This window comes from Bombina bombina, chromosome 5 (assembly GCF_027579735.1).
Source record: "Bombina bombina isolate aBomBom1 chromosome 5, aBomBom1.pri, whole genome shotgun sequence".
Lineage (NCBI taxonomy): Eukaryota > Metazoa > Chordata > Amphibia > Anura > Bombinatoridae > Bombina > Bombina bombina.
In genome coordinates, this window is record NC_069503.1 from 85,655,232 (window position 1) to 85,683,090 (window position 27,859).

General features: G+C 37.2%; 1 protein-coding gene across 1 annotated transcript in view; it reads left to right on the forward strand.

The window, feature by feature from the left end:
• Positions 1–131: 131 nt before the first annotated feature.
• The window catches only part of LOC128659938 (oocyte zinc finger protein XlCOF6-like), a 46,580-nt gene continuing 18,852 nt past the window's right edge, over positions 132–27,859 (forward strand). Inside the window, exon 1 of the mRNA XM_053713530.1 lies at positions 132–445. The gene's annotated coding sequence lies outside the window, so the exon portion shown is untranslated. The remainder of the gene's footprint in view (positions 446–27,859) is intronic.

Genomic DNA, 27,859 nt, shown 5'->3' on the forward strand with positions numbered 1-27,859 from the left:
TAGGCCCATTTTGGTATATTTATTTCCACCATTTCATCTTCAAATGCGATCAAAGAAAATTGCTAACTTTTTCACAAACTTCATAGTTAAGGTTTTTATTAAAAAGTATTACTACTCCTTTTTTCCTAGATTTGCGGGGGGTTGCAATAATATCTCCCACCCATTTCATCTGACGTTTAAGATGGGTCTCTGGATTACAAGCAATATCTATATTATTTTTACCTAGGTGTATGATAATAAACTTCCTCTTAAATGGAGACGTAATACCCCCCACATTCCATGATAAGATGTTTACTCCTCTGGATATCTGACCTTGGATTTAACAAGACAATAGGAGGAAAAGGGAAGAGAGCGCGTGTGAGGGGAAGAAGGAGGAGACAGAGAAAAAAAAGAAATCCCACCCTCCAAAACTGATGATCCCCCAGACATTCCATTATAGCTGAAGGTACCTCATGCAGCCTAATATTCACTTTAGCATTGACCATTTTAGCTATATACTGTGATAATATTGCTATACATTAATGTCTATTGTTAATGTGTTGAATCCGCTAGTGCTATTGGGCTTATGAAGATTTTTTTTAACCCTTTCACTACCAGGACTTCCAGACAAAACTTGTACCAAAATACCAGAGCATTTTTAGCATTTTTGCTATCGCTCCATTTAAACAGAATTAGAGCCTTGTTTTCTTTTTATTAACCTATGAAATATATATATATATATATATTTATATATATATATTTTTTTTATTTTTTTTATTTTTATTTTTTTAAGTAGACAAACCAAGGTCTTGATCTAGGCCCATTTTGGTATATTTCATGCCACAATTTCACCGCTGAATGCCATCAAATAAAATAAATTTGTACTTTTTTCACAAACTTTGGGTTTCTCACAGAAATTATTTACAAACAGCTTGTGCAATCATGGCACAAATGTTTGTAAAAGTTTCTCTGGGATCCTCTTTGTTCAGAAATAGCAAACATATATGGCTTTGTCATTGCTTTTTGGTAATTAGAAGGCCATTAATTGCAGCTGCGCACCACACTTCTGTTATTCCCGGCAGTAAAGGGGTTAATTAGGTAGCTTAAAAGGTTAATGTTGGCTTTAGTGTAGAGATTAGCCTCCTACCTGACACTCCCCACCCCCTGATCCATACCTGAACCCTCCCAAACAGTTCTCCTCCATCTTAGGTACTGGCAGACAGTCTGCCAGTATGAAAAAATACAGCTTTTTTTTTTTATATATATATTTCTCCACTGCTGATCTCCCCCCTCCAAACAGCTCTCTAAACCTCCCCTTCTGACTGTTAGGCACCATTTTAGGTATTGGAAGCTTTCTGCCAGTACATATAAAACCGTTGTTTTTTTTATTATTTATTTATTTTTTTGTTTATCAGGCTTTTTTTTTAATATTTGTTGTAGGTAGTTTTTAACTAACTCCCCCCCCCACCCACAATTTTTTGTTAGGAGGGGCCCCCACAACCCCAGATCACATTTTCAGTAGCATAGCTGCCCCATTCCTCACTGTCTCTACTCCCTTTGCTTACATTTTTCCACAGCATAGGGCCCCTCCCACTTCCTCCCGTCCACCTCCCCTGCTGGGCCGTCCACCCAACTTCCGCCCACACCTCCCGCAGGCTACAGCAGAAGATAGTTACAGACGATGACACACAGTGTCACTGTCTGTAACGATCAGGCATCTGCCCTCACCGATCGCGCTCCTGCTCCATATGCGGGAGATGCCTGCAGCTTCAGAAGCTCCAGATTTCGACTGTAACTTAACAGTTGAGATTGCTGGAGCCTCCTGAAGCAACAATAAATATATATCTTATTGGCTGAAGAGGTAAAAAAAATAGCAATGCTTCCTTAAAATTGTCAAATATTAGTTTTATCTTTAGTAAAATTTTTTAATTTAGCAGAGTATAAAACTGTAGCTTGAACTCCAGCTTCAATTACTTTAGAACAAAGGGGTGCCATCTCCCTTCTTTTATTTGACGTCTCTGCAGAGAAGTCTAGAAATAGAAATACCCTTGCCTGATCAATAAAAAATGTTTGTCTATACATTCTCACCTGTATTATCTCTAAAAAAGAATAATATAATAAAACAAATATAAATGGCATTGGATAAACTACATATGCATCACATAATTTAATAGTTCATTTTAGCTAATGTCTACTTTTTTATGAATTTATTTGGCTATAGCCATAGCAGACCCCCCCCTCACTGCTTAAGACATCTAAGAGTTCAAAAGAGAACATTTGTCTTGTTAGTTCAGCACAGACCCCTGGGGTGATGGTGACAAGATACTGTACTTTAGTTGAGAAACACAAGCAGAATCTTGAGGATGTAGTAATTAACACAGGCATGTTGATAAACAAATGATTCATCACTGAGCCAACTAAATACATAGATATCCAGACGTAGCGTCTAGAAAATCTTTTAAAACCATAAGATTGAAACTTTAAAACTTAATCACTTGTGTCTGATTTTCAAATACTCCATTTATACTCACTCATTTATAAATGTATATTTATGGATCTGGGAGATGTGTCTAACGCATAAGATACCTTTAAATCTATAGTGAAAATATATCTGTCTATTTAAATGTTTAAACAACTTATTTCAGAATAAATAACATTCTTTTGTTTTTCAAACATGTGAAGAAATATATATTAAATGAGAATCTAATAAATATATCTGTATAAGTAGTTACTTCAGAGTTCACTTCCAATTACATATGTGATATAAGATGGTGACTGGGAAGTGCAATCTATACCAGTATATCAAATGAACTGATATAAAAAAAAAGTCAGATACACATATATCTATTATTGGTTTATACTACTAGTCCACTCATAGAAATGTATATAAAATCTATCTTAAAATATAAAATAGGAGAAAATATTATCGTATGTATGTGTATCAGGGGCGTATTTAGGTTTTGTGCTGCCCTAGGCACTCAAAATTCTGCTGCCCCCCCACCCCACCCCAGGTTTAAGGCCTTTTTTTAGACATAATATTTTTGGGGCAGGGTGTAAAAAATTAAAAAATAATGTATTTTTAAGTAGATGTTCGCCAGGGCTTGCATTCACTCTGGTCACACATACAAATATATATATTAAGACATTATTTTGCAAGTCAGATGATTAAAGTGTGTATATCAGAAAAAAATATCCTTCACTGTTTGATAGTTTGTCAGTAGGTAGTTGTTTAACCTTAAACATCTTCTTTGGTGATTGACAGTTATTTAAGCAAAATATCTGCTTGGATAAATATGTAATGAATATACAAACTGGCCTTTAAAAGTAATTAAAAAATACAACAGTAGTTATGATAAGTTTAGGAACTGTATCCTAGGGGATAAAGTCACATAATACAATCATAATAAAGTATATACGTGTATTGTTTCTGAATGTATTAAATGCATACAACATATTTTTAGTTGTGTTTTAAGTCACATGGTTGTATAGATTCAGCAATAAATACTTATTCTTTGCATGTATGACAGATAGACAAACAGTAAATGTACAAGTATTTAGTGACTAATCCGTTTAAGTATTTTAATGCCTAATGAAGATGTATTAAAGGGAGAAAGGCATATGCTGTTTCACAGTGGTCACGTTGTAGTGCACACTGCACTTTGTAGTCTGTGTGAGTCTCAATCACACGGTGGAGCCAGGAAGAATACTGCATTCCCTCTCAGTCCAGGCCAGGCTGCGCAAGTGAGCTCCGCTTCCACTGTCACCACGTCATGCGCACCCACATACAATCCCATAGGATAGCAATAGCCGGGCCCTGGTTGATTTAGCCACCTGGCCCTCAGTTCAGTAGAGTGGCCCTAGGGACTCAAAATTCTGCTGCCCCTTAAAAATCTGCTGCCCTAGGCACCGGCCTTGTTGGCCTATGCCTTAACACACCCCTGATGTGTATATATATATATATATATATATATATATATATATATATATATATATATATATATATATATATATATATATATATATATATATATATATATATATATATATATATATATATATATATATATATATATATACTGTGTATATATACTTTGTAGATAGGCAAATAGAACAAAGAAGAGAGTGCACTCGCCAGGACTTTTCAGAATTTTATTTGGAATAAAATTCTGAAAAGTCCTGGCGAATGCACTCTCTTCTTTGTTTAATTTATATATATATATATATATAATTTTTTATTTATTTTGTTCGTAGTAATAAAGGAGGGCACTCACAGGAATTGAAATAGTCAATAAGACTTTTTTATTGTGAGTACATCAAGCATTATGCGTGAAATGTCATGGTCGACGTTTCGGCTCTTACAATGAGCCTTCTTGTTGAGTAGTTTTCTAGATATTACCACACACTGTTCTACCACAGAGCCATTGGCTCCTATAGAGACCCCACATTAAGAGGGTGGCCAGCCTTGTTTGCAGCCATGGCAGGACCGCATATAGGGCCATATACATTATTGATTCATTTATGTATTTGATTATTGAGGTGACTCCTAGTCCCAAATCTGAAGGAGTGATTAACATTTATCTGCCTATTGATTAGCACTTTGAATGCACTCTACCATTATGATGTTCTGTTTTACAATATGGACTGCAGCACCACGCCTCTTGCCATAGTTTTGTATGTACTATTTAGTTACGGATGCGGTAACACATTGGTTAAGATAAACACCACGGCGTCTTGTATTCAGTTTTGTCTAGTTTAGGTGTTAGAATTGTGTCTTAACTGGAAACTTGCCTGTTTTGGTTTCCAATGGTACATGAAGTGAGCCTCCCTGGGGTAGTGTGACATGCAGTCTGAGGGGACCTAGGAAAATGTTCCTAATATCCCAGGTACTTGGTGTGTATTCTGTTGCCATCTCAGTAGTACGGCTAATGTGTACTTGATGTATTCCATGTTCTAAGCTGACCATCTATCCTCTGACTATCCTGTTTTGGGCCAGTTTATCAATTTAATTTTATCTCTGTGTGGTGGTGGGTGCGCTTGTTGTTCGTTGTCACTAGTCCTGCACTATATAAATGTTTTTTTTTCCTATTTTTTTACAGATTTAAAATTAGTCTTGAAGAAGGCTCATTGTAAGAGCCGAAACGTTGACCATGACATTTCACGCATAACGCTTGATGTACTCACAATAAAAATTATTATTGACTATTTCAAATACTGTGAGTGCCCTCCTTTAATACTACGAAGTGTATCTGAAATTTGAGGATGGCACCCAGGTCACTATTTGGACACATAGGTTGGAGTGCTGGGCCACCAGCTATTTAACAATATATATATCTCTGTATATACAGATGTCAATTACTCGTAAACAATATTTGTTTATTAATCTACTGCAGTAAGAGATCAAAAGGAGAAAACACTCTCAGGTGTTTCTAATTTATAGTAACATTCATGTAAATATAGCAATCTTATTAATATAAATCCACAAAATAATTTTCTTGTATGGAAAATAGAAAAAAGTCCCAACAAGTGAATTATAATAAAGCAATTTTCAGAAAATCTAAGTAAAGACAATCCGATTCAAAATCAGTGGTTAGTTGGTGTGCCCAAACACCCGTGGTGATAGGTAAAATTCCTATTTAGAATCAAATACCTCAATCAGAATGAGGTAAGTGGCGCACAGATTTGTTAAGTAGAAAAGCCTCTCCAAATTACTGGTATCCCGTTGTTTAAACGACCCTTTTCTCCAATACCTTTGTCCATTTCCTTTCTCATGGTTGTAATGGTCGGATTTAACAACGGGTGAAAACACTTTATTCCCTTATGTGTAACATTTCGGGGAAACACTCCCCGTCTTCAGAAAGTGAAAGTGTCTGGGTGTTGAGAAAACGCCACCGGCCTTCACGCTGCGCCACCCGAGCCATACCCGGAAGTGGGTCTCATGACGTCTCCTCACAAACGATGGGGGTATAAGAACCGCCCGTGTGTGTCAAGACAAAGTGGTTTAGACTTAGTACGCAAGAATGAATGTGACAGATAGTATACAATTAATATCATGTATACTAATTGTATACTATCTGTCACATTCATTCTAAGCACATATGTCTTACCACAGTACATATTGGTACTACACTTGTGCACTAAGTCTAAACCACATTGTCTTGACACACAGGGGCGGTTCTTCCGCCACCGTCATTTGCGAGGTGATGTCATGAGACCCACCTCCGGGTATGGCTCGGGCAGCGCAGCATGAAGGTCGGTGGCGTTTTCTCAACACCCAGACACTTTCCTATAAACACACGTTCTGGTAAGTTGCACCTTTTCACTTGGTTATTTTCACAGGAGTCTGAAGACGGGGGTTACTCCCCGAAAACGTTCACTCATTTTTAAATAATTTTTTTTACACGGCGAGTGCATCTTTTGGACTGATCATTCTATATGCTTACTAGTGCTGATATTTGGAAACTGTATGTGTGTGTGTGTATGTATGTATGTGTGTGTGTGTGTGTGTATATATATATATATATATATATATATATATATATATATATATATATATATATATATATATATATATATATATATATATATTCACTGTTTTTTTGCAAATTTGTATTTAATGTGTTGATTTTTCACTATTATTCACTGTTTTTTGATCTGAGGAAAGGGAAGAAAGTTACCTGAAACGTCATCTATTAAAGCTGACCTTTGTTGTTCAATTCCTGAGAGTGCAGTATATTTTTTTGATAATTTATTACTGGCAATATTTGCACCCAGGTGGCTGTATCTGGAGGGTAGATTTGTTTATGCTGGATATTATGGGCACTACCAAAAGATACACAGTAGCAATCCCATTTGCTTAAGATTCACAGAAATTGACAAGGGTATTTTACATGGAAGAGGAGGAGACAATGATAAGTGTCTCCTCCAAAAAGAATGTAAATGGATCTATACCCTTAAGACGCTTTCGCCAGTAGGTCTAAATGAGAAATTAGACATGGTCAGTTTCATCTGAAGCTAACTTGTATGTGTTTACAACATGGTAAGGATAATGTTAAGAATGTATCCATTGTGTCTCTGCACTGAGCTACATTGAAGAATACAAGATATTTAACTATTTAAGCACTTTTTGTGCTGATATAAAGTCTGATGTAAAAATTTTCCAGGACACTTTGCTCTCTATCATTTTTGTTAAAATTGGTGAATTATCTGTCATAACTATGACAGTCTTGTAGCAAGTGTAGTGAACGCCATATGATAATATTACAATATGCTAGTGTTGCTTTAAATGTTTTTGGATCGATATATATAATAACAAATGAGGATTGTTCATTTTTTGCAATTTGCATCACTTTGTATATACACTTAGCGTAAGTATTAGATTAGTTGGGTATTCAACATGTTAATAGGAGGAGCTTAGTGCCAATATAATCTCCATTAACAGGGCTCAGATCCATCTGCCCTGAGGAAGCCCGTCTCTCATCTGACGTTGGGGGTGAAACGATCGTAGGCATTGGATCTCTCAAGCACGTGACCTACCCGGAAATGGATACGCTGCTTATTCACGCCATGTGTTTTTCGGCGTCTTATCAACAGCGTACATAGCAGCAGCCGGTTAAGCCGAATGAGCATTACAGCAGGAATCTAATTGCACATACCAGTGAATTTCAGCTTTTCATTCTGGATACAGATAGGTGTATTAACGCATATAACTTTGCATTCTTTGGATGTTGACTGAACTTTGGCAAATCCGCTCTTTGTGGAGGGTCATCCCGGTTGTGACCTTGTTTGCACAATAAGGAGAAAAGCTATTGGGAACTGTTATTATTCCTGTCTGATTGTTATATTACATGCTTGATGTTTGATACAATATTTATAATGTACGGCTTACTATGCTATGAACAACCTTTATCATTCAGTGTAATGTGTCAATTGTTAGTACTCCACCATACTTAGATCCCAGTACTTTACCTGCCCAGTAGCATCCCTTGTATATTCTTGGGTACTGTGTGCAGTGTGGGTGTAGTAAATGTGGGGTACTTCTGAATGATAATAAGCATACTTGATGCAGAGATTTAAAGGTGTGCACACCTTCAGGGTACTGTGTTATTGTCATGTGACTGTGGTATTATACAAATGTGATGGTTATATAGGTTATACTGGTTATCATTGATTTCAGAAGGTAACCTTATGTGTAAGTAACATATGGATCAGAGATACAGCTTCTATATTAGTCCAATAAATTTTGTTTGTTAATTTATAAAAGAGTGCTTGATTCCTTATCTTTTATATGGTACATTAATTTATATGTCCCATTTCTTCTCTTATAGTACTTTGTTAGTACATTTTTTATAATAGGGTCTGCACCACATAGATATAAGGCTGTACTACCAACAGCATATAGTACTAAATCACTTATTTATATCGACCGCTTGTCCTGTACTATTTGGTATATATATATATATATATATATATATATATATATATATATATATATATATATATATATATATATATATATATATATATATATATATATATATATATATAATATATATATACATCCATACATACATACATATATACAAATGCAATATGGTGTTTAAGCACCCCACCAAAGTTCAGGTGTGCTCATGACAGTATAACAGAGTTGTGAATATTAAGCTAGGGAGTGTCATTCTATTATGAGGAGTTAAAGCAGGAATGATTCAGCCCTCTGTGGCAAAAGGACTGTAGTGTTAGGACCAGTCTATATTGGGACACCTTGTAAGTGGTGGCTGGCTAAGCAAAATATGACCATATTGTGTGACTAAGATCCCAATTTTATACGCGTGTTTGGTATTGATATGCACATCTTCAGTAGTATTAAATAGTCCCATATATGTTGACAGATAAGTTTATTAATACTAGAAAATTAGTATATTAAATATACGTTTTAAAAATATATAAGAACATTTTTGTAGTAGTATTTGCAAACAAAGCTACATTCCATTGTCTGTTGCCCTCCGGTGTTTGATGAGAGAATTGCAACCAAAAGGTATTTGTTCAGAGAGGCATTTACAAATAACCAATGAGGGACAAGCTTCGATTGAGTGCGTAACCAAAATTTCACCAATATTTAGAAACAAGGTGGGTTTTATCATCAATATAAATCTCTTGGCACAGGAAATGAAAGGGGCTGATGCTGTTTAACTTGACTGCTGAATTGACCTGCTGCTTGGATTTTCAGTCTGTGTGAGATAAAAGCTTGGGACCCTCTTTATAGAAAAAGAGCAAACAAAATTGGGCCTAACATTCATTTCCAGATCTGTGCTTAATTTCTTATATGATGGTGAAAATAAATTATCTTAAAAAGCTGAAACTCTCAAATATTGGTCTTGTTGGTAATGTATTAATGATTATTTTATATTTTTAATAGATTTAACAAAGAAATTCTTTATAGCATAGTATATCTGCATCTGTGAATGAAAAGGAACCTTATTCTTATAGTTAATCTTAATTAGACCAGGGTAGTAAGCATATTAGTGTTAAATCTTAATATTAAGAAAAGATTTATGTACAGGTATTTTAATGTGATAAGTTATTTGTAGCTATTGTGATATATTTAAGAATTTGTTTTATTTTTGCACTATGTGCAGACTTATATAACATTATTTTCTAGGTTTACTGGCCCTTTAATGCTATATTAAGTGGTATATGTTGAATTGGTAGTATTGTGTAACAATCTCCTGGTTTAAGCGAAGTATATTCGATTATATTGTTAACTAAGCATTGTCACATTCGTAATCCATATTTTGTCATTAGATTAGAATTGCTGGCTAATTATAGATCTGTTAAATTCAGATGTGATTTTAATAAGCGATTCATTTTGAGTAAGGTTAATTTTTAGAGATATATTTTATGGTCTGTTTTGTATATAAAATTGTAACAGAATAAGCGTGTATAATCGATTCATAATCTAGTTTTTACATAAATATAATTCAATGTGTCTATACAGACTGGTCAGAACGAAGGATTAAATGTTGATCTTTAATAAATATATTGTTATGTAAATATATAATACGTTGGAGGTTACTACTGAGGTATAATTAAATAATATTGTAACCTAAGTTTTATATATAACAAGTTGGATTACACCGCTGAGATAATATTTACGGTAATATTCTAACAGATATAATAGTATCAACATAATTATATATATATAAATGTATATGTGTCTGTTAGTATGTGTATATACACAAACACGCAATATTCATATACATATATATTTTTAATTTGCTGCCCAACACTGTGGAAATTGCCCCCTGCACTGCGCTAGTTTCTTTGCTCTGTCTCATGGCATCAGAACAAAGCTCCCATTGAAGCCTATGGAAGCTCACTCTCGTGAGCACAAGGCTTCCATGCAATTTGAACGTGAGGTTGCGTTTTCGCATTGCACCTAATTTGTAATTTCCGTATGCTGGTATTACTCATAAAAGTACAAATTTGCGCTCCACTCATTATCTAAGCCAAAATTTAATGCCTGGGATTCTACTTCATTAGTTTAGTGGAATTGGGATGTCTCTGCTGAGGAGAGTTGTGCTGTCATTGTAAAGGGAGCAGTGTAATTGTAATGTAACTTGTGTGTGTGATTGTGTATATGTGTTTATATTTTTGTGTGATTGTGTATGTGTGTTTATATTTGTGTGTGTGACTGTGCATGTGTGTTTATATTTGTGTGTGTTTGACTGTGCATGTGTGTTTATATTTGTGCGTGTGTGTCTGTGCATGTGTGTTTTATATTTGTGCGTGTGTGACTGTGTATGTGTGTTTATATTTGTGCGTGTGTGACTGTGTATGTGTGTTTATATTTGTGTGTGTGTGACTGTGCATGTGTGTTTATATTTGTGTGTGTGTGACTGTGTATGTGTGTTTATATTTGTGTGTGTGTGACTGTGTATGTGTGTTTATATTTGTGCGTGTGTGACTGTGTATGTGTGTTTATATATATATATATATATATATATATATATATATATATATATATATATATATATGTGTGTGTGTCATTGTATAATTCTGTGTGACTGTGTATGTGTGTTTATACTTGTGTGTGTTTATATTTGTTTGTGACTGTGTGTGTGTTTATATTTGTGTGTGACTGTGTATGTGTGTTTATATTTGTGTGTGTTTTTGTGACTTTGTGTGTGTGCTTGTGACTGTGTATGTGCGTGACTATATATGTTTGTGACTGTGTATGTGTGTTTATATTTGTGTGTGTGCTTGTGACTATGTATGTTTGTGACTGATTCAGAGAAGTTTCGCTGGAAGTTGCGCTCTCCCTGAGCGTCCTCTCAGTCTCGCGTACCCGGCACTATGGAGAGTGGGCGGGACACACACCCCCTTTAAGGATCCTCTTCATTGGCTGCAACTCCAAGCGTGTCTGCCACACACGCATACAAACAAATGTAGAGAGTCAAAGAGGAGATTGCGCTCGATGAGCCCGAGGAAAAATCAAAGTAAAGTAAGCCCAGGCAGGAGGTTTATTAAAAACCAAAATTTATTAGAAAAAATGTTAAAAAGTAAGAAATAAGGACCAAATACAAAAGTCCTGTAAAGAAGCCAGCAGTGACTCAGAGCAGTCAGGTTAGTGAACTGATCCTACTGCAGACATGTTTCGTGCGCATGCGCACTTGTTCACTGCTTACCTGTGGATCAGTTCAGGCTCCTATTAAAGGCTAAAATGAACACACAATTAACAATTACTAAACCTGATTGGCTACCTAAGACCACATGACATAATGGTTGTACATCCTGTCTGACAATACATTAGAGAAGAACATCTTATGCTAATTCTATGCATTATGCTGGCCAAATAACAGAAGATAATTATAGGCAAATAATATGTTACTCTTATACACCAATCTATAGTTACAATTTGCAGATACTATAGTTCTATTTAGTACTACATTTTTATCCCCAAACAAAGATGGGAAGAGATAGAAACTACTTATTGGGACAAGAGATCAAGTACATTAATTATGGCTGTGTATTATATTAATTCCCTCTGCTTTTTAAAGTGAATGAGGCTTCAAGATATTTTTAAAGGCTATGAGTGATTAATTTGGATTTTGAATATTCAGACTCAAATCACCAAAATTTTAGCAATGCTTACAAGATATACATCTAAGTGCAAACCTTGCAAATACATGTTATATCTATGTATTTTCTGCTGCTCATTTAAATAAAGAATCAAGATGTTTAGATAGAAGAAACCATAGGCTAATCACTGTTTTAGCCTTTCAATCAAAGATAGAAAAGAGTGAAAGAACACAGACATGTGAATGCTAGTAACCTATTTGTATGATCTATAGACTCTAAGCATATGTCCAAATGGCATATTATTTAGGTAAATACATCAAGATCACGTCTGATGTTTAACCCTTCAAGTTCACTTGCTTGAAGGGTGAACATCCAAAAAATTTCCTTTTTATTGAGTAAAGTTTCCCTATTACCTCCTCTCTTCCATTTTGGGATGTGATCAATTCCTTGTATTTTTAGAGATGAAACATCTGACTTATGATTTATTTTAAAATGTCTGGATACAGGGGTATCACTCTCTTCATCATCTATTGACCTCAGATGCTGCAAAAATCTATCTTTCAAAGACCTTTTTGTTTTACCTGTGTATTGTATTTTGCAAATATCACAGGTAAGCAGATAAACAACATGAGTTGTTGCACAATTTATGTAGTACCTGATGTCATATTCTTTATCTGTTGTGCTAGAAACAAATTTATTGCCTTCATACACAAAACGACATGTTTTGCAGATAGGGCGTCTACATTTGAAACATCCCTGTCTTTGTTTCAGCCAACATTTGTTAGTTTTGGTTTTAACATCAGATGGAGAAAGATAGTTGGCTAAGGTCTTAGCTCTCTTGGGGATAAAATCACATCCTGATTTCTTTGATGGTAGGGTCAGAGTATAAAATAGGAAGTGATTCCCTAATGATGTCACAGATCCTATTGTATTCAACACTAAAAGTGGTGATAAATTTAATCTTGTCTGGTTCTTCACTTTTAATATTAATTTTTTTCGGTTTATATTGTAACAATTCTTCTCTGGGAATTAAATCAACACTTGCCTTTGCTTTTAGTAGTAAGTTCTCCTTATACCCTCTCTGTTGAAATCTGTCTGTTGCTTCTCTGGCCTGCTTTTGATATTCTTCCTCTGTTGTGCAATTTCTTTTAATGCGGGTGTGTATGTGTGTGACTATGTATGTGTGTGACTATGTATGTGTGTGACTGTGTATGTGTGTTTTAATTTGTGTTAGGTGTCCCCTTCAGGGGGTAAGTGTCAGTGCAGGCCAAAGCCTGGGGCCTAGTGTACCACCTGAGGCATATGTAGATTATCTGATAAGGGCCCCTTAGAATGACTCAGACCACGCAGCATTATGATCGAAAGCCAATTCTGTTTATTGCACAGTGCAAGCCTTTCTTATAGTGACATACAGGGTTAAGGGGATGACACGTTAGGACCGCGTCATCTTACACAGTTATACAGAGCAATTTACAAGGAAAAACTGGAACATGAGTTTCTCATAACAATATTTACAGAGTCATAACAAACTGCCATCTGCAGAGACAACCGAGTGTCTAAAGCCTCTTGTTTACATTATCTTATTCTATCTTACTTCTAGGCATTAGGCCAGGGTACATTGGCAAGGCCGAATAGCTAAAGAAACTCATAACATGCATATAATTCTCACTGCATAATACCTCAGTATAATAAAGTCTATTCATTACAAAATGGCTGCGAGGAACAAGATGGCTGTGAAGAACAAGATGGCTGCCATCAGGTTCATATTACCCCTAACATACCATCCTTTTATTCTAACAGAATAACATAAAAATAGACAGGCATAGAAAATTAGTAAAGCCTTATATTATGGTAACAGAACTCTATAAGAATACTAAAGAGAAAAATATTTGCATGTCGTGATATACTTTTATAGGCTAATTGTCACTGCATATAGGTACAGTCCCTCCAATACCTTCCATCTATCCTCCAGCCCTCCCAAAACTACCGGTCTACCAGTACAGAAACCCAACCAGCCCCCCATCTACCCCCAAACAACGCTGCATCTTCTATCTCTCCACCTGCATTGCTAGCACCCCCCAATATGTCCAACAGTTCCTTTTCCACAGTAAAGCATGACATAGCAACAGCACAACTGTCTCTAGGTGGCCTCTGATCACTTTAAGAACAGTCTTTGTCCATTTGAGAGCGCTGCACCTTGACACTTTGCTATAATACAGTTCTCCAACAGTTCATTTGCAGTAGGGGTGCTTATCCACGGTTCTTCCGCAGGGAGATACTGGAAATCTGATGGTTTGTTCATGGGGTAGACAAGGCAACCAGTGGATACCCATGGCAAGCAGACACTCGAGTCACAGGGAGTCTAGGAAGCAAACAGAAACAGTACAGGATGAGTACACACCGCAATACAATCACAATTATGTCCAAATAAAACGTCACTTTCATCCTATGTCATTTAAAATCAAACAAAAGATTGTTGATATATAATACAAACTAAATACATTGACATTTCTCAGAGAAAAATTTACAACTTCTCTATATCACTTTGAACTTCTAAAAAATAAAAGAACCTTGTGTTGCTTTATTCTGGATGGCTGCTATCTATAATGCTTATAATTCTCCAACCTAAATTCTCTCACACTCCTATATGAGAAAAGCATACAAACAGAACATCATTTAAAACTACAAGCTCTTTTAAAGGTAAACACATCTTTATGGTAAGAATTACTCTCTTTGACAAACATCAGGAATGACCAAATTCACTTTCTAGATACCATACTAATTAATAAAACGGAAAAATACATTTGCTTTCATAAACTATAATTATGCTATTCCCTGAACAAACATTTCTCTGTATATTTACTATAAACTTCTAGCTTAGACGTGTCCTCCTTATGTTCTAAAGGGTGAAGGGTCTAAAATATTATGCTATGTTGCAGCATTTTCCTTAAACCTATTTTCTATACTCAGTGGGCCATTCAATAGAGTACAATACTGCGAAGTTCACAGTTACACTTATCTAAAGGGTTACTTTGTTACGCACATAAACTACCATGTGCACTAATACCAATGAAGCATATGATTTCTTAGACCAAATATGATCAATAAAAATAAAACAAATACAAAAAAATACAAAACAAGCAATATAAGGAATGGAGTTAAAACAATACTCCCCTAATTTAATTGGTTGATCCTGTAACAGCATAACAGGACTTCCATATCGAGCGGTAAGGCACAGTCCAGAGAAGGATAGTCTTTATGTCCTGAAGACACACATCAGAGAAAACAGTCATGGATTACCCAGAGTCCAGTTCTGGGGCTGGTACCAGCATGCAAAGCAAAGAATGGATCCACAGATAGTTCAGTAACTTTTTTTTTTTTTTACTGCAGTATGGTGGTTAAAACAAGCTTGACAAAAGGTCTTTCATTTTCTTCTTTTCTGTCTTTAAAGGTTTACTTGCTTTCAATCTTTAATCTTTTGAAGAGTGCACTTATGGAATTTTGCCTGTACAGATTTTACCTAAATATGGAAACTCAAAAATAATTCAGTTAGTGTGTTTCAATCTCTGAAGACAGCATACTCTCATCCTGCAAATACAAATATGTTAAGAACAAAATAGAAAAATAAAACATTTTAGGCATCTGAAATTAACACAATAACATTGTACGAGGAGATTCAAAACGTTGTAGGTTCACCTCCTAAAAATAATCTCCTCCATTACATAAAGATATTCATCAATACTCATCAATACTTCCCCCATGTTTGCGTGAAACATCTCATGTGACACGCAAACACAAGATAACAAGAAACTAAACGATAAATCATGCACTCCACTCATGCAGAGACAATTCTCAATAGCAAGCAAAATGAAATACACTTCACAATTCAATATGCTGTCCACAAAAGAGAAAAACATAACAAACAATGAAAACCAATTGTTCTTGTCTTACACAAAACGAAACATTAGCTGCTGACACAACTTTCAAACAACCACAATTAACTTAGAATGCAACACATATTCTGACATTCGCTGAAATGCAACACACTCAGAACATGACAAACAATTAAAAACATCCACTATGTACAAAACTTTAATATCACACAAAGAAAGCAATCACAGCAGATGCCCAAGAAACTTAAGTTGCAGATTGCACAAATAAAATTGCGCTTATTTGGGAAAGATCAGATAACCACAGTAGCCACTGTTAAAGGGACATTCTAGGATAAATGAAAATTCATTATTCAGATAGGACTTTTAATTTTAACCAACCTTCCTAGATTAAACCAAACATAGGTAGGCTTATATGCTAATTTTTTTTAAACCTTTGAGGACTGCCTCTTATCACAGGCTGTATAAATCTCATTACAACACCAAGAGACAGAATACACGTAAGCCATATAAATAAAACCAAAACTGTGATTAGATAAATTAGCTAGTTATATAAATGCAGTAGAATCAGATAAACTGTGCATCATTTGTTTTACGGGTATTTATTTCTAGACACCTTATAGACCACGGCTTAACTGTTAAGCAGCAATCAAAGTCATTGCTATAATAGTGGTAGACTAGTTAATAACCAAATAACTATATATATTTTTAAAGTGTCACTGAAATCACTTCATTAAATAATATCTCATTTATTTATTGAACGCAGTGGGGGTTATTTTAAATAACAAAGAGTTATATCTGTGAGATACAGTTTGACAGCCACAGAAATGAAATTATCATTTTTTAAGCTATATTCTATGACAGAATATAATATAAATACTTGTTTCTTTGTAGTGAGCAATTTATAGTTATCATTTTTTATAACATAGAACACCAGTACTGCCGCTTTAAATGTACAGTGCAAATTGTTCTCTCTCTAACAAAGCCAAAAAAAACAAAACATGCACAGTGTTATCATTCTTCTCAAGGATAGTAAGGCAAGCTCAAAGTTTCATTTCTACTTAAAGGAGAAACACTGTTTACTGCTTAAAAATATAAAATTCACACTAAAACGTGATAAAAGCTAATTAGTTTAACCACAACAAAATTATTGGATTTAACGTTGTATATAATTGATATTCACCATTCTGCAGTTGTCCAGCCAAATATAACAACCGTATATAACACAAAAAAAAATAAGCTTTCTGAAAAAGAAATACTAATACACTTTCTCCTTTAAATTAATCCCAATGATCCTTATAATAAAGAAAATGTATACTGACGTTCATTAAATAGCCTAAACAAGCATAAGCAGCATAAGAACGCACTCACAGTGGGATGCAGGCTAATTAAAGGGACATTTTAACCAAATTAAAAATAATCTTTAATTGAAACTGCTAACACAGTGAAATATACTAGTGTTAGGCTTACAGTAAACCTCATCGTCTTTTATGTAGATATTCCCTTAAATTCTCAGATGTTATATCAGTTTTCCTGTATCCCTTTAAATATTTTCACTCCTCTGTTTTTTCTCGTTTTTTTTTTTTTTTTTTTTTTTCTGTCCGCTAGTCTCACGGATCCCTACACTAAAATTGTAGACAACTTATCACTTCAGTTTGCATTACAGAGAGAATTAAGTTATGCTGCAAAAAAAATATCTGCTATCTGAACAGCAAATTTAAAATAAATATATACAAAGAAAGGTCTCTAAAAATATATTTAGCAAACTACTAATACAGGGTTATTGCACTGGTTCTTTAAATAAGAAAATGACAATTTTCTATTGCTCCGTCTACGCACTGAGCTCTGATTTTCCAGACAAATATAAGATAATATGCCGCTTGTGTAACAAGTCATGGACAATACATTAATAGCAACAACTTGTTACAGTGAACTGTCCCTTTAAGGACTAACCATTCATCACGCAAATTACATATGTATATCCTAACCACAATCTAGGCTGCTTGTATGATTTACCACACCAATTTCACCTCTGTACTGTAGCATGACCTGCAGATTAATTTACTTGCAACAAAAACGGACGCCCTTTTAGAAAAACTTTCAATTACAGCCTATAAATATATTTCATTGTGTGCACCCACGCCGTGCACAGACCTTACAAATACAACATACGTTAACCCATTAATCATACCAGAAACAATTTCATATTTACCAGAGCGTGACAAAAATCCCATACCATCGCACTTTCAAAGCCGTTACTTCACTTGCAAAAACAATATCATATCTTTACATGCCGCCACACAATTATCACTTAAAACTAAAACTGCATATGAATACCACATACTTAAAACATGCTGGTGAGTTTGAAATACAGTTATATAAAATAACATTACAAAATATCTTCTTAAAAGGTCTGATTTCCCAACAGAGAAACATAAGGAAACATTCTTACGATACAGACACTCAAGTTCATTCCATCTCGCATACCAGAGATTCACTCCCTTTTTTCCTTTCTCAGAAAAGCATCTATTTTCTAGCGTACGACATACATATATATATATATATAAAAAACACTAGATTAACTTTTCACCATTTCCACAATGCATTTTTTCTTTTTTTCCGAAACCCCACAAAATGGCCACTTTTGCAGGGTTTGAGACAATCATTTTCAAATAATACATTCTGTTCCTGGTCCAAAGTAAATCTGTTACACGCATACCATAGTGAGAACCTACAGACCATCACACATTATGCATCTCAATATACAAAATTTCAGTTTTGTTACTGCAAGCAAACAAAAAAAATCTTACAAACGGAGACAGGATTTCTTTTCTCTCTTTTTTTTTTTTTCTTTTCTGAGCTATGTGCGCGCTCAGTGGTGGCCCCCCTTCTTTGCCTGCTACATTCTTTAACACAGAGATTTCTCTATTTATCAAACAGCAGTACTTACTGACAGTGTTTTAAAAAAATATTTCTGTCTTTTGCAGAAACTATTAACTCTTCTTTTCTTTTACCTTATACATGTAATTTTCTCTGTGCATTCTTATCTATGAGCAGTTCCCCTTTCTCAATACAATAATAACATGCACAGCCACTTAATATTTCTCCAACATAGGTGTGTCCGGTCCACGGCGTCATCCTTACTTGTGGGATATTCTCTTCCCCAACAGGAAATGGCAAAGAGCCCAGCAAAGCTGGTCACATGATCCCTCCTAGGCTCCGCCTACCCCAGTCATTCTCTTTGCCGTTGTACAGGCAACATCTCCACGGAGATGGCTTAGAGTTTTTTAGTGTTTAACTGTAGTTTTTATTATTCAATCAAGAGTTTGTTATTTTAAAATAGTGCTGGTATGTACTATTTACTCAGAAACAGAAAAGAGATGAAGATTTCTGTTTGTATGAGGAAAATGATTTTAGCACCGTAACTAAAATCCATGGCTGTTCCACACAGGACTGTTGAGAGCAATTAACTTCAGTTGGGGGAACAGTGTGCAGTCTCTTACTGCTTGAGGTATGACACATTCTAACAAGACGATGTAATGCTGGAAGCTGTCATTTTCCCTATGGGATCCGGTAAGCCATGTTTATTAAGATAGTAAATAAGGGCTTCACAAGGGCTTATTAAGACTGTAGACTTTTTCTGGGCTAAATCGATTCATTATTAACACATATTTAGCCTTGAGGAATCATTTATTCTGGGTATTTTGATATGATTATATCGGCAGGCACTGTTTTAGACACCTTATTCTTTAGGGGCTTTCCCTAATCATAGTCAGAGCCTCATTTTCGCGCCGGTATGGCGCACTTGTTTTTGAGGACAGCATGGCATGCAGCTGCATGTGTGTGGAGCTCTGATACATAGAAAAGTCTTTCTGAAGGCATCATTTGGTATCGTATTCCCCTTTGGGCTTGGTTGGGTCTCAGCAAAGCAGATTCCAGGGACTGTAAAGGGGTTAAATATAAAAACGGCTCCGGTTCCGTTATTTTAAGGGTTAAAGCTTCCAAATTTGGTGTGCAATACTTTTAAGGCTTTAAGACACTGTGGTGAAATTTTGGTGAATTTTGAACAATTCCTTCATACTTTTTCGCAATTGCAGTAATAAAGTGTGTTTAGTTTAAAATTTAAAGTGACAGTAACGGTTTTATTTTAAAACGTTTTTTGTGCTTTGTTATCAAGTTTATGCCTGTTTAACATGTCTGAACTCCCAGATAGATTGTGTTCTGACTGTGGGGAAACCAAGGTTCCTTCTCATTTAACTATATGTATTTTATGTCATAAAAATTTTTAGTAAAAATGATGCCCAAGATGATTCCTCAAGTGAGGGGAGTAAGCATGGTACTGCATCATCCCCTCCTTCGTCTACACCAGTCTTGCCCATACAGGAGGCCCCTAGTACATCTAGTGCGCCAATACTCCTTACTATGCAACATTTAACGGCTGTAATGGATAATTCTATCAAAAACATTTTAGCCAATATGCCCACTTATCAGCGAAAGCGCGACTGCTCTGTTTTAGAAAATTCTGTAGAGCATGAGAACGCTGATGATATGGTTTCTGAAGGGCCCCTACACCAGTCTGAGGGGGCCAGGGAGGTTTTGTCTGAGGGAGAAATTTCAGATTCAGGAAACATTTCTCAACAAGCTGAACCTGATGTGATTACTTTTAAATTTAAGTTGGAACATCTCCGCGCTCTGCTTAAGGAGGTGTTATCCAATTTGGATGATTGTGATTATCTGGTCATTCCAGAACCACTATGTAAAATGGAAAAGTTCTTAGAGGCCCCGGGGCCCCCCGAAGCTTTTCCTATATCCAAGCGGGTGGCGTACATTGTTAGTAAAGAATGGGACAGGCCCGGTATACCTTTAGTACCTCCCCCCATATTTATAAAATTGTTTTCCTATAGTCGACCCCAGAAAGGACTGATGGCAGACAGTCCCCAAGGTCGAGGGGGCGGTTTCTACTCTACACAAGCGCGCCACTATACCCATAGAAGATAGTTGTGCTTTCCAAGATCCTATGGATAAAAAATTAGAAGGTCTGCTAAAGATGTTTGTTCAGCAAGGTTCCCTTCTACAACCAATTGCATGCATTGTCCCTGTCACTGCAGCCGCGTGTTTCTAGTTTGATGAGCTAGGAAAGGCGATTATTAGTAATTCTTCTTCTTATGAGGAGATTATGGAAGAATTCGTGCTCTTAAATTGGCTAATTCTTTCACCCTAGACGCCACCTTGCAATTGGCTAGGTTAGCGGCGAAAAAATTCTGGGTTTGCTATTGTGGCGCAGAGCGCTTTGGTTAAAATCTTGGGCAGCGGATGCGTCTTCCAAGAACAAATTGCTTGACATTCCTTTCAAGGGGAAAACACTCTTTGGCCCTGACTTGAAAGAGATTATCTCTGATATCACTGGGGGCAAGGGCCACGCCCTTCCTCAGGATAGGTCTTTTCAAGACCAAAAATAAACCTAAGTTTCGTCCCTTTCGCAGAAACGGATCAGCCCCAAGGGCTACGTCCTCTAAGCAGGAAGGTAATACTTCTCAAGCCAATCCAGCCTGGAGACCTATGCAAGGCTGGAACAAAGGAAAGCAGGCCAGGAAACCTGCCACTGCTACCAAGACAGCATGAAATGCGGGCCCCCGATCCGGGACCGGATCTGGTGGGGGGCAGACTCTCTCTCTTCGCTCAGGCTTGGGCAAGAGATGTTCTGGATCCTTGGGCGCTAGAAATAGTCTCCCAAGGTTATTCTCTGGAGTTCTAGGGGCTTCCTCCAAGGGGGAGGTTCCACAGGTCTCAGTTGTCTTCAGACCACATAGGAAGACAGGCATTCTTACATTGGGTAGAAGACCTGCTAAAAATGGGAGTGATTCATCCTGTTCCATTAGGAGAACAAGGGATGGGGTTCTACTCCAATCTGTTCATAGTTCCCAAAAAAGAGGGAACGTTCAGACCAATCTTAGATCTCTAGATCTTGAACAAGTTCTCAAGGTTCCATCGTTCAAGATGGAAACCATTCGAACACTTCTTCCTTCCATCCAGGAAGGTCAATTCATGACCAAGGTGGATTTCAAGGATGCGTATCTACATATTCCTATCCACAAGGAACATCATCGGTTCCTAAGGTTTGCATTCCTGGACAAGCATTTCCAGTTCGTGGCGTTTTCTTTCGGATTAGCCACTGCTCCTAGGATTTTCTCATAGGTACTAGGGTCCCTTCTGGCGGTGCTAAGACCAAGGGGCATTGCTGTAGTACCTTACTTGGACGACATTCTGATTCGAGCGTCGTCCCTTCCTCAAGTAAAGGCTCACACGGACATTGTCCTGGCCTTTCTCAGATCTCACGGATGGAAAGTGAACGTGGAAAAGAGTTCTCTATCTCCGTCAACGAGGGTTCCCTTCTTGGGAACTATAATAGACTCCTTAGAAATGAGGATTTTTCTGACAGAAGCCAGAAAAACAAAACTTCTAGACTCTTGTCGGATACTTCATTCCGTTCCTCTTCCTTCCATAGCGCAGTGCATGGAAGTGATAGGTTTGATGGTAGCGGCAATGGACATAGTTCCTTTTGTGCGCATTCATCTAAGACCATTACAACTGTTCATGCTCAGTCAGTGGAATGGGGACTATTCAGACTTGTCTCCGAAGATACAAGTAAATCAGAGGACCAGAGACTCATTCCGTTGGTGGCTGTCCCTGGACAACCTGTCACAAGGGATGACCTTCCGCAGACCAGAGTGGGTCATTGTCACGACCGACGCCAGTCTGATGGGCTGGGGCGCGGTCTGGGGATCCCTGAAAGCTCAGGGTCTTTGGTCTCGGGTAGAATCTCTTCTACCGATAAATATTCTGGAACTGAGAGCGATATTCAATGCTCTCAAAGCTTGGCCTCAGCTAGCGAGGGCCAAGTTCATACATCAACCATCAGGGGGGAACAAGGAGTTCCCTAACGATGGAAGAAGTGACCAAAATCATTCTATGGGCGGAGTCTCACTCCTGCCACCTGTCTGCTATCCACATCCCAGGAGTGGAAAATTGGGAAGCGGATTTTCTGAGTCGTCAGACATTGCATCCGGGGGAGTGGGAACTCCATCCGGAAATCTTTGCCCAAGTCACTCAACCGTGGGGCATTCCAGACATGGATCTGATGGCCTCTCGTCAGAACTTCAGAGTTCCTTACTACGGGTACAGATCCAGGGATCCCAAGGCGGCTCTAGTGGATGCACTAGTAGCACCTTGGACCTTCAAACTAGCTTATGTGTTCCCGCCGTTTCCTCTCATCCCCAGGCTGGTAGCCAGGATCAATCAGGAGAGGGCGTCGGTGATTTTGATAGCTCCTGCGTGGCCACGCAGGACTTGGTATGCAGATCTGGTGAATATGTCATCGGCTCCACCATGGAAGCTACCTTTGAGAGACCTTCTTGTTCTAGGTCCGTTCGACCCACTCCAGCTGACTGCTTGGAGATTGAACGCTTGATCTTATCAAAGCGAGGGTTCTCAGATTCTGTTATTAATACTCTTGTTCAGGCCTGAAAGCCTGTAACCAGAAAAATTACCACATAATTTGGTATATCTGTTGGTGTGAATCTGCAGGATTCCCTTGGGACAAGGTTAAGATTCCTAAGAGTCTATCCTTCCTTCGAGAAGGATTGGAAAAAGGATTATCTGCAAGTTCCTTGATGGGACAGATTTCTGCCTTGTCTGTGTTACTTCACAAAAAGCTGGCAGCTGTGCCAGATGTTCTAGCCTTTGTTCAGGCTCTGGTTAGAATCAAGCCTGTTTACAAAATTTTGACTCCTCCTTGGAGTCTCAACCTAGTTCTTTCAGTTCTTCAGGGGGTTCCGTTTGAACCCTTACATTCCGTTGATATTAAGTTATTATCTTGGAAAGTTTTGTTTTTGGTTGCAATTTCTTCTGCTAGAAGAGTTTCAGAATTATCTGCTCTGCAGTGTTCTTCTCCTTATCTGGTGTTCCATGCAGATAAGGTGGTTTTGCGTACTAAACCTGGTTTTCTTCCAAAAGTTGTTTCTAACAGAAACATTAACCAGGAGATAGTTGTGCCTTCTTTGTGTCCTAATCCAGTTTCAAAGAAGGAACGTTTGTTGCACAACTTGGATGTAGTTCGTGCTCTCAAATTTTACTTAGCAGCTACTAAGGATTTCAGACAAACTTGTCTTTGTTTGTTGTTTATTCTGGTAAACGGAGAGGTCAAAAAGCAACTTCTACCTCTCTCTCCTTCTGGATTAAAAGCATTATCCGATTGGCTTATGAGACTGCCGGACGGCAGCCTCCTGAAAGAATCACAGCTCACTCCACTAGGGCTGTGGCTTCCACATGGGCCTTCAAGAACGAGGCTTCTGTTGATCAGATATGTAAGGCAGCGACTTGGTCTTCACTGCACACTTTTTCTAAATTTTACAAATTTGATACTTTTGCTTCTTCTGAGGCTATTTTTGGGAGAAAGGTTTTGCAAGCCGTGGTGCCTTCCATTTAGGTGACCTGATTTGCTCCCTCCCTTCATCCGTGTCCTAAAGCTTTGGTATTGGTTCCCACAAGTAAGGATGACGCCGTGGACCGGACACACCTATGTTGGAGAAAACAGAATTTATGTTTACCTGATAAATTACTTTCTCCAACGGTGTGTCCGGTCCACGGCCCGCCCTGGTTTTTTTAATCAGGTCTGATAATTTATTTTCTTTAACTACAGTCACCACGGTAACATATGGTTTCTCCTATGCAAATATTCCTCCTTAACGTCGGTCGAATGACTGGGGTAGGCGGAGCCTAGGAGGGATCATGTGACCAGCTTTGCTGGGCTCTTTGCCATTTCCTGTTGGGGAAGAGAATATCCCACAAGTAAGGATGACGCCGTGGACCGGACACACCGTTGGAGAAAGTAATTTATCAGGTAAACATAAATTCTGTTTTTCTACGCACAGCATCATTTTATATAGCAGCAAAAGCAAGCATCAGATATCAACATGAGCTTCAGGTGGGTAACAAAACTCTATTATGGGAATGAATATGGGAAACTTCAACACACGTGAGACTTACTCACTTCACTGCCACGTTCGCCCGGGGGAGTTTATCTTAAAAAATCCTCCCGTCAACTGGCATTCATATATTTCTTGCGCGCTTATCACCGACAGGACTCACAATACCTGTCGTGTCCCAGCACAGGACTGATTACCTGTCTGGAGGGGTATCACAACTGCCGGCAGGACTTTAACCTCCGCAAACCTGTGCTTCAACCACAGGAACCCCTTTAACCTTATATCATTATCATCAACACCTATTACCAGACTAAATTTAGGTTCAAATTCACAGAAAGAAAGCATGGTAAAAGCACTCATAGTTACTCCCTGCGAATCCCACTTCTGACACCAAAACTGTTAGGTGTCCCCTTCAGGGGGTAAGTGTCAGTGCAGGCCAAAGCCTGGGGCCTAGTGTACCACCTGAGGCATATGTAGATTATCTGATAAGGGCCCCTTAGAATGACTCAGACCACGCAGCATTATGATCGAAAGCCAATTCTGTTTATTGCACAGTGCAAGCCTTTCTTATAGTGACATACAGGGTTAAGGGGATGACACGTTAGGACCGCGTCATCTTACACAGTTATACAGAGCAATTTACAAGGAAAAACTGGAACATGAGTTTCTCATAACAATATTTACAGAGTCATAACAAACTACCATCTGCAGAGACAACCGAGTGTCTAAAGCCTCTTGTTTACATTATCTTATTCTATCTTACTTCTAGGCATTAGGCCAGGGTACATTGGCAAGGCCGAATAGCTAAAGAAACTCATAACATGCATATAATTCTCACTGCATAATACCTCAGTATAATAAAGTCTATTCATTACAAAATGGCTGCGAGGAACAAGATGGCTGTGAAGAACAAGATGGCTGCCATCAGGTTCATATTACCCCTAACAATTTGTGTGTGTGACTATGTATGTGTGTGACTGTGTATGTGTGTTTAAATTTGTGTGTGTGACTATGTATGTGTGTTTATATTTGTGTGTGTGACTATGTATGTGTGTGACTATGTATGTGTGTTTATATTTGTGTGTGTGACTATGTATGTGTGTTTATATTTGTGTGTGTGACTATGTATGTGTGTTTAAATTTGTGTGTGTGACTGTGTATGTGTGTTTACATTTGTGTGTGTGACTATGTATGTGTGTGACTGTGTATGTGTGTTTAAATTTGTGTGTGTGACTATGTATGTGTGTGACTGTGTATGTGTGTTTAAATTTGTGTGTGTGACTATGTATGTGTGTTTATATTTGTGTGTGTGACTATGTATGTGTGTGACTATGTATGTGTGTTTATATTTGTGTGTGTGACTATGTATGTGTGTTTATATTTGTGTGTGTGACTATGTATGTGTGTTTAAATTTGTGTGTGTGACTGTGTATGTGTGTTTACATTTGTGTGTGTGACTATGTATGTGTGTGACTGTGTATGTGTGTTTAAATTTGTGTGTGTGACTATGTATGTGTGTGACTGTGTATGTGTGTTTAAATTTGTGTGTGTGACTATGTATGTGTGTTTATATTTGTGTGTGTGACTATGTATGTGTGTGACTATGTATGTGTGTTTATATTTGCGTGTGTGACTGTGTATGTGTGTGACTGTGTATGTGTGTGACTGTGTATGTGTGTGTTTATATTTGCGTGTGTGACTGTGTATGTGTGTGACTGTGTATGTGTGTGACTGTGTATGTGTGTTTAAATTTGCGTGTGTGACTGTGTATGTGTGTTTAAATTTGTGTGTGTGACTATGTATGTGTGTTTATATTTGCGTGTGTGACTATGTATGTGTGTTTAAATTTGCGTGTGTGACTATGTATGTGTGTTTAAATTTGCGTGTGTGACTATGTATGTGTGTGACTGTGTATGTGTGTTTATATTTGCGTGTGTGACTATGTATGTGTGTGACTGTGTATGTGTGTTTATATTTGCGTGTGTGACTGTGTATGTGTGTTTAAATTTGTGTGTGTGACTATGTATGTGTGTTTATATTTGCGTGTGTGACTATGTATGTGTGTTTAAATTTGCGTGTGTGACTATGTATGTGTGTTTATATTTGCGTGTGTGACTGTGTATGTGTGTTTATATTTGCGTGTGTGACTATGTATGTGTGTGACTGTGTATGTGTGTTTATATTTGCGTGTGTGACTATGTATGTGTGTTTATATTTGCGTGTGTGACTGTGTATGTGTGTTTATATTTGTGTGTGTGACTATGTATGTGTGTTTATATTTGCGTGTGTGACTATGTATGTGTGTGACTGTGTATGTGTGTTTATATTTGCGTGTGTGACTGTATGTGTGTGACTGTGTATGTGTGTTTATATTTGCGTGTGTGACTATGTATGTGTGTTTATATTTGTGTGTGTGACTATGTATGTGTGTTTATGTTTGTGTGTGTGACTATGTATGTGTGTTTAAATTTGTGTGTGTGACTATGTATGTGTGTTTATGTTTGTGTGTGTGACTATGTATGTGTGTTTATATTTGCGTGTGTGACTATGTATGTGTGTTTGTGTGACTGTATGTGTGTTTATATTTGCGTGTGTGACTATGTATGTGTGTTTAAATTTGTGTGTGTGACTATGTATGTGTGTTTATATTTGCGTGTGTGACTGTATGTGTGTTTATGTTTGTGTGTGTGTGACTATGTATGTGTGTTTATATTTGCGTGTGTGACTATGTATGTGTGTTTATGTTTGTTTGTGTGACTGTGTATGTGTGTTTATGTTTGTGTGTCTGAATGTGTAAACGACCACTCAATGCAGTACAGCTGCATAATTAACAAGTGCATAATAAAAAGACAATAACACCTACTCTGAATTTCAAATAAGCAATAAAAAAAAGTCTGACAAATTAATTTTTTCTGAATATGGTGGTGAAAG